The 11955-nt window shown below is 54.5% G+C and overlaps 1 protein-coding gene across 3 annotated transcripts in view; it reads right to left on the bottom strand.

Annotated features, from left to right (window-relative positions):
* PALD1 (phosphatase domain containing paladin 1) overlaps positions 1 to 9923 on the bottom strand; it is an 86646-nt gene extending 76723 nt beyond the window's left edge. For 2 of the 3 annotated variants that reach the window (XM_032256243.1, XM_032256246.1), the window contains exon 1: positions 9346 to 9639. The gene's annotated coding sequence lies outside the window, so the exon portion shown is untranslated. Of the gene's footprint in view, positions 1 to 9345; positions 9640 to 9742 lie in introns of those variants that run through there. The other variant, XM_032256245.1, reaches the window with a different exon arrangement.
* Between the last annotated feature and the right edge of the window lie 2032 nt (positions 9924 to 11955).

Here is an 11955-nt window from a genome sequence, read left to right as displayed (position 1 = left end):
AAGAGCGAAACTCCGTCCCAAAAAAAAAAAAAATTAAAAAATTAGCCAGGTATGGTGGCACAGGCCTTTGGTCCTAACTACTTAGGAGGCAGAGGAGGGAGGATCACCTGAGCCCAGGAGATTGAGGCTGCAGTGAGCCATGATTGTACCATTTCACCCCAGCCTAAGCAGCAGAGTGAGACTTTTACAAAAGAGAGAGAGGGCCGGGCGCAGTAGCTCACGCCTGTAATCCCAACACTTTGGGAGGCCGAGGTGGGTGGATCACAAGGTCAAGAGATCGAGACCATCCTGGTCAACATGGTGAAACCCCATCTCTACTAAAAATACAAAAAATTAGCTGGGCATGGTGGCGCGCGTCTGTAATCCCAGCTACTCAGGAGGCTGAGGCAGGAGAATTGCCTGAACCCAGGAGGCGGAGGTTGCGGTGAGCCGAGATTGCGCCATTGCACTCCAGCCTGCGTAACAAGAGCGAAACTCCGTCTCAAAAAAAGAGAGAGAGAGAGAGAGAGAGAGGGCTGAGTATGGTAGCTCACACCTGTAATCCCAGCATTTTGGGAGGCCGAGGCAGATGAATCACCTGAGGTCAGGAGTTTGAGACCAGCCTGGCCAACATGGTGAAACTCCGTCTCTACTAAAAATACAAATATTAGCTGGGCGTGGTAGCAAGTACCTGTGATACCAGCTACTCGGGAGGCTGAGGGAGGAGAATCACTTGAACCCAGGAGGCGGAGGCTACAGTGAGCCGAAGTCGCACCACTACACTCCAGACCGGGCAACAGAGTGAGATCCCATCTCAAAAAAAAAAAGAGAGGGAGTCTACAAAAAAAAACACATGTTGTATGACTTCATTTTTATTTTTTTTGAGACAGAGTCTCGCTCTGTCACCCAGGCTGAGTACAGGGACATGATCTCAGCTCACTGCAACCTCCGCCTCCCAGGTTCAAGTGATTCTCCTACCTCAGCCTCCTGAGTAGCTGGGACTACAGACGTGTACCACCACGCCTGGCTAATTTTCATATTTTTTAGTAGAGACCGGGTTTCACCATGTTGGTCAGGTTGGTCTCAAACTCCTCACCTCGTGATCCACCCGCCTCAGCCTCCCAAAGTGCTGGGATTACAGGCATGAGCCACTTCACCCAACTGTATGACTTCATTTATATGAAATGCCTGGAAGTGACAAATATACAGAGATAGACAGCATGTTACTGGGCTGGGGCTGGGGAGTGATACCAACGGGTACAGTGAACATGCTGTAAAATGAGACTGTGGTGAGATGACAACTCTTTGAATGTACTAAAAGCTACTAAATGGGTGAATTGTACAGCATGTGAATTCGATCTCAATAGAGCTGTGAATTGGGAGTCCACGTATCACCCACATTTGAGCAGCACTGAGCTGGAGAAATGGAGACATCCACAAACCCATCTACAGGGAACTCCCGCCAGGTCCTCTCCCTCTCTGTACAGAACTCCTGAGCCCAGAATGAGACCCCAAGTCACAAGACAACCCCATCCTGGGTGAGCATGGGGCTGCCCTGGACCACCACATAGGATTCCTGTCTCCTGAAACCCATGTCTTTCAATTGTTAAGTTAGAAAAAAACTTAAAAGCAATGAAAACAACCAACTTTAGGATGCAAGGGATGGGTTCATTTATACATAGAAGGAAAGCGGCATAACAATATGGCGCCCCTAGAACCCGACTGGCTGAGGTCTCACAGGCTGGAGTTGGAGTGGAGCCAGGACAGTGAAAATCTGAACCCAGGCAGCCCCTTCCTCAGAGGCCACAGGTATCCCATCCTCCACCCACACAGGCCAGGCAGGATGGCTACTGGGAGGCCCCCACAAGCTTTGGCAAGGGGCAACTCCCCAAGGGTCCCTTTTCTGTCAGCCCAACAAACTGCCCTCTCCTGGGCCTATTCCTTCCAGTAACACTTCAGAGCGACAGGAAGAAGCAGCCCCCATGGGTGGCAGCCAAGTCAGGGTCAGTGGTGAAGCGGCAGGAGGGCACAACCACCTAGACCCTGAGACGGGTAACCAGAGACTATTTTAGATAGACTGATCCCATTTGATCCAATGCCTCCCTTTCCATAACCTGCTTTAAATTAACCACCTGCAGAAGACTTCTTCCCATCTCTCCCAAAGCCTCGCCAAGCCCCAGCTCAGGGCATGTGCTCTCAACTCCCATGGCAGTGCTGCAAGATGAAAGCAGGCCCCACAGCTATGGACCAAGTCTGAGCTCATTTATACCCCAAAATCAAAAACCACACAAAATCATGAAGAACAGGAAAAAAAAAAAAAGGATAATCAGCACACTGCTGACAGTGTTACCTCCGGAGACCAGAGAGAGGGGAAGGAGGGGAAAGGGGAATTTGGCATTATACTTTTTACAAAGCTACTACTTGAATCTTTTGTGAAGATTATTTTAGGCCGGGCATGGTGGCTCACACCTATAATCCCAGCACTTTGGGAGGCCAAGGCAGGCAGGTCACTTGAGTCCAGGAGTTCAAGACCAGCCTGGGCAACAGGGTGAAACCCCAACTCTACTAAAAATACAAAAATTAGCCAGGCGTGGTGGTGTGCGCCGGTAGTCTCAGCTTCTCAGGAGGCTGAAGTGGGAGGATCATTTGAGGCCAGGAAGTTGAGAGCTGAAATTCTGCCACTTCACTGCAGCCTAGGCAACAGGAATGAGGCCCTGTCTTAAAAAAAAAAAAAAAAAAAAAAAAGGAGGGCCGGGCGCGGTGGCTCAAGCCTGTAATCCCAGCACTTTGGGAGGCCGAGGCGGGTGGATCACGAGGTCAAGAGATCGAGACCATCCTGGTCAACATGGTGAAACCCCGTCTCAAAAAAAAAAAAGAAAAAAAAATTACACTATTTTTAACATATCCCACACATTGGAATACTACTCACCAATAAAAAAGAAATGAAACCGATTAAATCATGCAATAACAGAGATGAATCTCAAAAAACATCATGTTGAATAAAGAAGCCAGTCACCAAAGGCTACTTGTTATATGATTCCATGCATGTGAAAAATCCAGAAAAAAAAAACGAAATCATAGTGACAGAAATTAGATGATCGGGCCTGGGCCCAAGATGGGAGCGGTGCCCAGCTACAAGACAGCATGAGGCCCTTCTGGGTGATGGAAATGCTGGCAGACTTGCCTAGGAGGTGGCTGCATGGCCATGACACTTTCTCCAAAAGTGCACACTTCACGCAGGACTCAAAATTGTTTTTTTTTTGTTTTTTTTTTTGTTTGTTTGTTTTCCAGACAGAGTCTTGCTCTGTTGCCAGGCTGGAGTGCAGTGGCACGATCTCAGCTCACTGCAACCTCCGCCTCCCCAGTTCAAGCGATTCTCCTGCCTCAGCTTCCCGAGTAGCCGGGATTACAGGCATGCACCACAACGCCTGGCTAATTTCTGTATTTTAGTAGAGATGGGATTTCACTATGTTGGCCGGGATGGTCTAAATCTCTCGACCGCATAATCTGCCCACCTTGGCCTCCCCAGGTGCTGGGATTACAAGAGTGAGCCACCACACCCAGGCAAAATTGTTTTTTCCTCTTAAAAAAAATAAATAAAAGCACAGTGGTAGAGGAGGGAATAGTGAGTACCCACTTAGTAGGCACGGAGTTTTCCTTCGGGGTGGTGAAAGTTTTAGATGGTGAGAGAAGCAGTGTTTGCATGACACTGTGACAATACTGAATGCCTCTGAATTGTGGACTTTAAAATGGTTAATTTTCTCTCAATGGATTTCGCCTCAGTTAAAAAAAAAAAAATTAAAGCTAGTCAGGGGAAAATGTTCACGCCCATTCTGCAGGTGAGAAAATTAAGCTCAGAGGGGCAGTCAAATGCCAGCCGACGGCTTATTCACCTGATGCCTTAGGGCCCAGCTCAGAGCCCCCTGGAGCAGAAACTGCCCCACGCCTTCCCCAAATGCTCTGCAACTCTGGGGGCCCACTCTAGGGAGGGCCCTTCTCTCTGAGGCATCCAGAAATCAGCTTCCCCCCAACATGACTTGGGGTGAGCCAGCAGGGCGGCACCTGCAGGGCACTCCAGAAGTCTTTGTGCTCCAGCAGACAGGGCTGACTTGGGAGACAGGGAGGGAGCATGCGTGAAGATGATGGTCAAGGCAAAGCTAAACTACCACTCAGATCAGGCTGATGAGTCTTTCTTTTTTTGAGATGGAGTCTTGCTCTGTTGCCCAGGCTGGAATGCAGTGGCTTGACCTTGGCTCACTGCAACCTCTGCCTCCCAGGTTCAAGCGATTCTCCACCCTCAGCCTCCCTAGCCAATGTGATGAAACCCCGTCTCTATTCAAAATACAAAAATTAGCCAGGTGTGGTGGTGGGCACCTGTAATCCCAGCTACTCAGGAGGCTGAGTTGGGAGAATCGCCTGAACCCGGGAGGCAGAGGTTGCAGTGAGCCAAGATCGGGGCACCGCATTCCAGCCTGAGCAACAGAGTGAGACTCCATCTCAAACAAATATATTGCCGGATGCTGATGTTCAGAGTACTTTCTTGGCCTGTTCAGTTATGGAAGGTGACGCCCAGTTGCAGAGTGTTGTACCTTTCAGCACCTGATGTATACATCTCGCGTAACAGAAAGGTCAACAATAAAATAGTGATCCTAAAAAAAAGGGAGGGATATCCATGGGCCACTGTGTGACCAGCAGGAAAGGGGTTAACGCCTTCAGGAGGTTCTCCAGTTCTAAGAAAAGGAAAAGAGGAGGAGAAGTCCCCTCTGTGCTTTCTAAACAGACTCTTCAAAAGTGTCCCAGCATCCCAGGCCTCCACTCTGGGAAGGCCAGACAGAGGCCGGCACAGCCTGCAGAGAGGAAGGCCTGGGGCTCAGGCAGGATGCAGAAGCTGGCAGAGTCCCAGGTCATCTCAGGGCACCCACCCTTCTCCCCTCCCATGGCCCCCAGCCCAGTCTGTCGGCCATTTCCCAGGGTACCCACAGCCCTCTCAGCACCACATCCTCCCTCCTCGTGGAATTTCTAAAAGCCCCAGCTCCCTGGGAGCCCACGGTGTTGGCCAGCGACACACTCACTTCCCAAAGATGTTCCCTACTCCCTTCCATGAACATGCAGACGACCCAGACACCCCACATGCCTCTCTCATCAGTGCCCCAGGCAGGGGCACCCGTTAAAGCCAAAGCCAGCCCACATGCCAGTTATGGGAAATATATACAATGCTTCCCAAAGGCTGTCACACCTCTGCCATGCTGCTCTTTCTGCTGGAGAAGCCTCGCCCTCCCCCTTGCAAACTCCTGGCCATCCCTCAAAGCCCACATGAAGTATCACATGCACCCCAGGCTAGCTATTCCCTCCTTCCATCACGGCACCGGACATGGTATCTGCATGTACCTCGCTCACCTCCTGGTAGGGACTGAGGTTAATCTACCTTCAGAGTCCCTGCACCTCATACCGAACCCAGGGCCAAGAAAGCTCAGGAACCCAAATCAAGATGCCACCCTGGTCCCTTCCCACCACCTGGTCCTGTGCAAGCATCCTGGCCTCTGCTGAGAGAATATGTTATAATAATAACATAAGCACCTATTGTTTACCAAACACTTCCTATGAGCCAGACAGGGTCTCAAGGGCTCTCTGCAATTATCTCCTTTCATCCTTGCGACATTCTTATAAGGGAGTTAGTATCCTTAACTCTGTTATGCAAGGCACAGAAAGGTTAGGTTTCTTGCCCTGGGCCACACGGCTCATAAGGGAGGGAGCAGAAATTCAGACCCTGGTGGTTTCTTTCCAGAGCCAGTGTTCTTAATCACAACAGGTCTATTTGAGGATAGAGGGAGATGTGTCAGGAAAAGCCCTGAGTGGAAGAGGAACTCAGGGACTGTAAAGGACAGAGCTTCCAGACCTTCTCTTTCCCCGGGTCCCAGCCAAAGGCCTCGGAAGGCAATCAGAGCCTCCTCCCAGACAAAGCCTGCTGCTCCCAGACCCAATCCTGTGCTGAGCACCAGTCACAGGAAACATAAAAAGCCCATCTGCAAGTGTCTTGGCCGGAGATGAGGGCGGCACATGGCTGGGTTGCCCGCTGGGAGGTGAGAGCCATGATTTGGGACTATTCTTAGCAAGCCACTGGCTCCCCTCCCAGAGGCCCAGCAGGCAGCAGGCCCAAGCTTCCAAATCCCCGGCAGCCTACCATTTCCTGACTCCATATATGGAGGTCCCACAAGGCTAAGGAGGGACTGGTGGGCACAGAGCAAAGACAAACCCCTCCAGCTTTCATAGGAGGGGTGCCTGGCCCACCCAGCCTGCTCTAGGCCTCACCCAGGGGCCCAGGGCCATGCACCTGGCTGCTGAGGAAGCCCTGCAGAGTCGTGGCCACAGGGGAAGACTCATAATCAAAGGCCACTACACCCACATCAACTGGGAGCTCACTCCATGCCATGCACGGGGCCACACGCTTTCCACTAATTGTCTCCCACTGAACCCACAAGGATGTGGGGGTTACTGACCCCACTCTAAAGATGAGGAAACCCAGACACTGAATGACCTGGGGCTGGAGGTTACAGGGTATGTTAGTATCAAACCATATCTAGAATCTGGGCTGGCTCCTAGGTGCCAGGTTGAGCAGACGAGACCTGAGCATAGCCAGGTGAGGGACCCCTTCCCTGTGCAAGCCCAGGGCTTAGCAGATGAGAAGCCAGCCCCAGAGGGCAGTGGCTCTCATCACAGACTCAGCTGCACGTGTCCTCTCTCTCTCCTTGGGGGATCATCCCATCCCTGCCAAAGACCTGCAGGCTTGGGTTCGGAAGAATCCCCAGGCAGTTCCTCCCCGATTCCAGTAGGCAAAGAATAGTAGGAGCATCCCACTTGGGCCACACGGCCTCACTTCAGGAAGCCTCTGGAGACCCAAAGAAGAATCAAAGCTCAAAGAGCACCTGCTGGTACTCTCAAGGCACGAGCCTAGCCCTGCAATGCAGAGGCAGAGAGGCCAAATGACTCTGAGTAAAACACAGGAGACTGAGCTTTTTGGGGTCCTGAAACCCCAAAGTGGGAATCTAGAAATAAGCCCCAGCACAGAGCACCTGCACCATCACCACCTCAAACAGGACAACTTCCAGGCACTGTGCCACCCAGAGAAACAGTGATAACCAGGCAGTGAGTGCCTCGGCCTGCCTCTCAGAACCCACCTGTGTCTGGTTACTGGCCTCTGCTATCAGCTGGCTCTGGCAAACATATGTGTCTGTGCCCCTGGGAGCTCACAGCCAACTCCATTCTGCCCAGGTACTTCAGCTGCTTCCCTGTGGCTCTGCGTCTGTGTCTGGGAATGTCGGTTCACATCCCCCTGTGCTCTGGTGGGGCCACCTATATGTCTGTCCACTGACATGTCTGCCTCCCATGTGGGTAGATTCAAACCCCTGTGATGGTGTAGATCTATGTACGTGTCTGCAGCCCATATGTGGCCCACGCTGAGCTCATGTGTGTCTCTCCCCATGCATATCTGTTTCCCCAGGTTGTTTGCTCACCCCCACCATCCTCCTGTGTCTGTCTTCATGTACATATGAATCCAGTTCCTCTATGTCTCTGCGCATGCAGCTGTAAACCTGACCACACACGTGCACACATGTCTCTGCCCACACGGGCATCCCCCACAGGTGCCCAGGTCTGTGCACACCTGTTTGGAGGCAGGCAACTGTGTTCACACAGGTTCTCACAGTGCCAGCCAAGGGCTTCAGGGTGAGCTAAGCAACTCCCACTCCCAGAACTGCACCCAAGGCCATGGGCATGAGCACACTGCCACCTCCGCAAAGTGTTCCAGAAAAACAGAAACCTGCCAAGGACAATGAGGGAGGGGGCAGAGACCCAGATACAGCAGAGCCTCACAGAGGTGAGGTCAGAACCATGCCAGGAACCACCCACCTCAAGCCACCTGGGCCCTACTGTGCCCACCCCCAACACTAGCCAGGGAAGGGAGGAGGCTGCATGCACCACCAAGGGTCTGTCTGCATTCACAGGAAACTGGCCCAGTGCCTGCCAGCCTCCCAACCTACCCCAAAACCCCAGTGATGGAGGCTCTTCAGAAAGGAAGTGAGGACTTCCTCCCACTTGCCTCTGAACCTCCTACAAGGCTGGCTCTAGACCCCAAACCCCAGGAGCCACAGGCGAGCTAGGAGAGTCCCGCACTCAGCCCAAGCCAAGAAACCAAATGGGTTGCTTCAGAAATCCATCAGCGGGAAACAAACAAAGCTGGGAGTGGGGATGGATGCAGGAGAACCTCCTAAGCTCCCCTGCTGCTCCCTGCCCTTCGAGCAGGGTAATAAGGAAGAGTGGGCACGGAGCTGGAGCATTTCAGCACATTTACTTGCTTGCATGGAAACTGGATCTCTGCTGCCCTGGTGGTCCCACAGCCTAGATTACTCACGTAGCAATGGTGTGTAGCCTCTCTGCTTTCCACTATCACCAGGACTGGTATCAAAACCCTGCATCAGGGAACTTTTGTTTATGAACCATGTTCCCTGCAGGGGCTGAGCCTCCTGAGGACAGAATCCTCCAAATCCTCCCCTACCCACATACTCCAGGGCCATGGCCCAGTGACTGCCATTTAAGTGGTGCTCAGCCACTGGGTTCAGATTGCTCTGCCCAGAAGCCAAGGAATTGGTGCCTGGGCCTCTGGGTGGGAGAGATGCCCAGAAGATTCCCGGGGCCATGAAGCTTTACTCCCATCTCAGACAACCCAAGAGTCATGAAAGGGCTCCAACCATCCTGGCCACCTTCAGGAGCCCGGTGCTGCGGGTCTCCCATAGACCACTCTCCTTCTGACAGATTACTGCCCACTCAGAAAACCCTTTTAAACTGAAAAATGTACTCTCCTCAGAGACCCAGGCCTACAGAGGAAGAGGGCCAGACTGGGCCAAGAATCAATGCCTGTGCCCGCTGAGACCTCTGAATTCATCCCGGGTCTGCGGGCCTCGAGCCCCCTAGAGGTGAGTCCCGGGACCCCATCTCTGGGTCATGAAACGGCTTCCCTCTCCCCAATCTCCCCCTAACTTCGCGGGGAAGCCTAGATCCTGTCCGTGCTCCCAGGCCTGGTAATGAAAAGTGGAGTTGTCGCCAGCCCGTGCCTACACCAGACTCAGGAAACTCGGGAGAGGGGGTAGCCCAGGGTCCAACACAGAACCACCCAGCAACTGCTCCCTTGTGAGTCCCTTTTGCCTCCCAGGGACCAATCCTGAGCGGGTTTGGGGTGAAGGCCCAGGACCTCACCTCTCCAGGGGATGGGGAGTTGGTGTCTAGAGCAGTCTCGGGCTGGGGGGGGGGCGTGCCCATAGGATTCCGGATTTGCCCTCTCCTCGCCAGCCCCCGGCTGGGACACGTCGGTACCTGCCAGCCCGCAGCTCCGCGGGGCATTCGTGCTCCTGATGCAGGCACGCTGCGCCCGGACTGCGGGCGCCGAGTCAGGCAGTGGCGGGGCACGCCCGGCGCGGGCTCCGGCTCGCTCCTCCCAACTTCCCCAGCCCATGCGGCGGCAGAGGCGGCTCCGGAGGTGGGCAGGCCAGCCGGGCCCGGCGAGGCCACGCGAGAGGGAGCCCGCGCTAGCCGGCAATGGGAGCTGCGCGCCCCTGCCAGTGCGCGCCGCTCTGCTCCCCTGCGCCCCGCGTCCCCCGCGCCGAGGGGCGGACTCGGCCCGGCCGCCAATCACCGCGCCCGACCCCGCCAGGCCTGCGAGCCCCAGCCCCACCGCGAGGGGCGGGGGGCTTGGATTTAAAGACACACTCACCCCAGCCGCGGCCCCGGGCGGGCAGAACGCTGGCCCCACCTTCCCCGGCCACGCTTCCTCCCTCCGCCCGCCCACCCTCAGCTAGGACGAAAAGTTTGGGGCGGGGGAGACTCCCCGGGAAGCCAGTTCCTCTTCCCTCGTCGCTTTCGCGGCTGCTTCTGGAAGACACCCAAACCGGACTTCCAGCCTCCTGGCTGCAAGAGACAGCAGCGCTCTGGGCGCCACACCCCCTCCCGGACGCAGGCTCCCCGCGAGAGCCGCTGGCCCGGCTTCCCTCGGCCCCCTCTGCTTTACAGCCAGGCCGAGCCTCGGCGGGACCGAGCCCAGCATCCGGGCTCCGCGCCGGCCTCGCTGTGCTGTGCGGCCGGAGCTGGGCGATCGCGCTCGCTGGACTTCTGCCTCCCACGTGTCGAAGGGCTAGCCTAACACAGCAGACTGTCCGTCCAAGCAGGGGCTTCTCCCACGCCCCAGGGTCCTAAGGAAACGCGCCCCTCGGCCCCCAGAGGCCAAAGGGGAACGGCAGGTCCCTCCGCCCCCACCCCATCACTTGGCTCCAGGCAGTGACCGGCACCATAGGCCCGCCCCCCACCTCTCCTCATCCCACCCGTGCAGACTAGCACTAGGCAGCAGCCAGCCCGGCCCAACCCAACGGCCCCGCACGTCCCCGCGAGCACGTGGGTGAACGCACCCACTTGTGTTCACTCCTCGCCAGGGCTTCCTCGTGGAGAGGTGGGCTTTGTTGTATCTGGTGAGTCACTTCCTCCCTCTCTCCGCTCCACACTCGGGAAATCCTTCTTTCTCACCTGTTACCACCTGCCTCACCCCCATTCAGTACTGGAGCAGGATTTGGGGGAGCTAGGGTTGCCCCACGATGAAAGCAGTGCAGGCACCTCTGTCCAAAGTCAGGCGGGAGGGCGCTGGGCTGGGAGAGGGATACACATGCCCCATGACCCCTAAGAATAACTGAAAACAAGAGAAATGACTCATTGTGGTCTCACCACATCCCTAGCACCTAACTCTCCAGTGCTTCACCATGTTATAAGGTTAGTACTTTTCTGATCTCTATTTTAAAGAATGAGGAAACAGGCCCAGGAAAGACTTGTCCTCAGCTCCATACCTGCTCCTACGCCACCCAAGGTGTGTGAAAAGGACAGCAGCAGAGAAAGTCCCATACTGGCCTTGAGAAACAGACCTGACCTTCAGAGTCCAGCAGAGCCAGGCTCAAAGTGGCTCACAATTTACTGGCTGTGTGGTCTGGGAAACGTGAGATAAGTTCTCAGATTCCCAACTTCTGCATCCACAAGTTGGCCTCATCCTCCTTCAAATAGGTGTTTGAGGAGCCATGAGCTGGGCAAGTAGTGTCCAGGCATTGTGCGTGGCACACTGTAGGACTCCATCCTGGGCCACAGTTTCCTTCCTTACTCCTCGCCACAGCCCTGTATCCCATCCCACCCACTGCCTCAGACTCCCCAACTGAAGCCTGCCATCCTGAGGATGCATTCCAGGATAATGCCCTCCTCCAGGCCAGGACTAAGGGGCATGCATGTTTGTGAGCAGATGCACACATATACATATACATACATGTGCATGCATATGCATACAAATATATACACATAATGCACATATATATCCAAATACATGCATACAGAGGCATGCATGCACACATATATACATGTATAAACATAGTGCATGCCCATATGCACATACACACATTCAAATACACACATTTTGCTTCCCCTCACCCTCCCTGCCCAGCAGATGCTGGGATCCATGGCTGCATGCCTCTCTAGCTCCCAGAGAACATAAGCCATGTCCTACCTGTGTCTGACCTGTCTTTTGCTCCACAGCACAGTGCCTGGCACATCTTCATACATTCATTTGTGCTTGGCACACACACAGTAGGTGTTCTTGTTGAACTAAGCAGAAAAGCCCAGGGCAAAGATGTCCTCAGGAGAGCCTGCAGTTACAACCCTTCTGGCTCTAATAGTCAGCGTCAGGGTTCAGCTGGTAGGTAGGGGGCTGAGGGCCTGGAGGTACCTCAGGGTCAGGCCACAGACTGCATCCAAACCACAGTGTCCAGCCTTACCAGCCTACCACCAGCCCCCCGGAGGGCCTGAGTCCTAGCACAGATGGATCCCCTGTCTGATGCCTGAGTCCTAGCACAGATGGATCCCCTGTCTGCCCTGGCCATCCACCCTCCCAGGCCCACTACC

Source organism: Sapajus apella, unplaced genomic scaffold, assembly GCF_009761245.1.
Source record: "Sapajus apella isolate SASKATOON/1434 unplaced genomic scaffold, GSC_monkey_1.0 scaffold94, whole genome shotgun sequence".
NCBI lineage: Eukaryota > Metazoa > Chordata > Mammalia > Primates > Cebidae > Sapajus > Sapajus apella.
The sequence above is the reverse complement of the archived record's forward strand: the minus strand, read 5'-3'. Positions and strand labels throughout refer to the sequence as shown.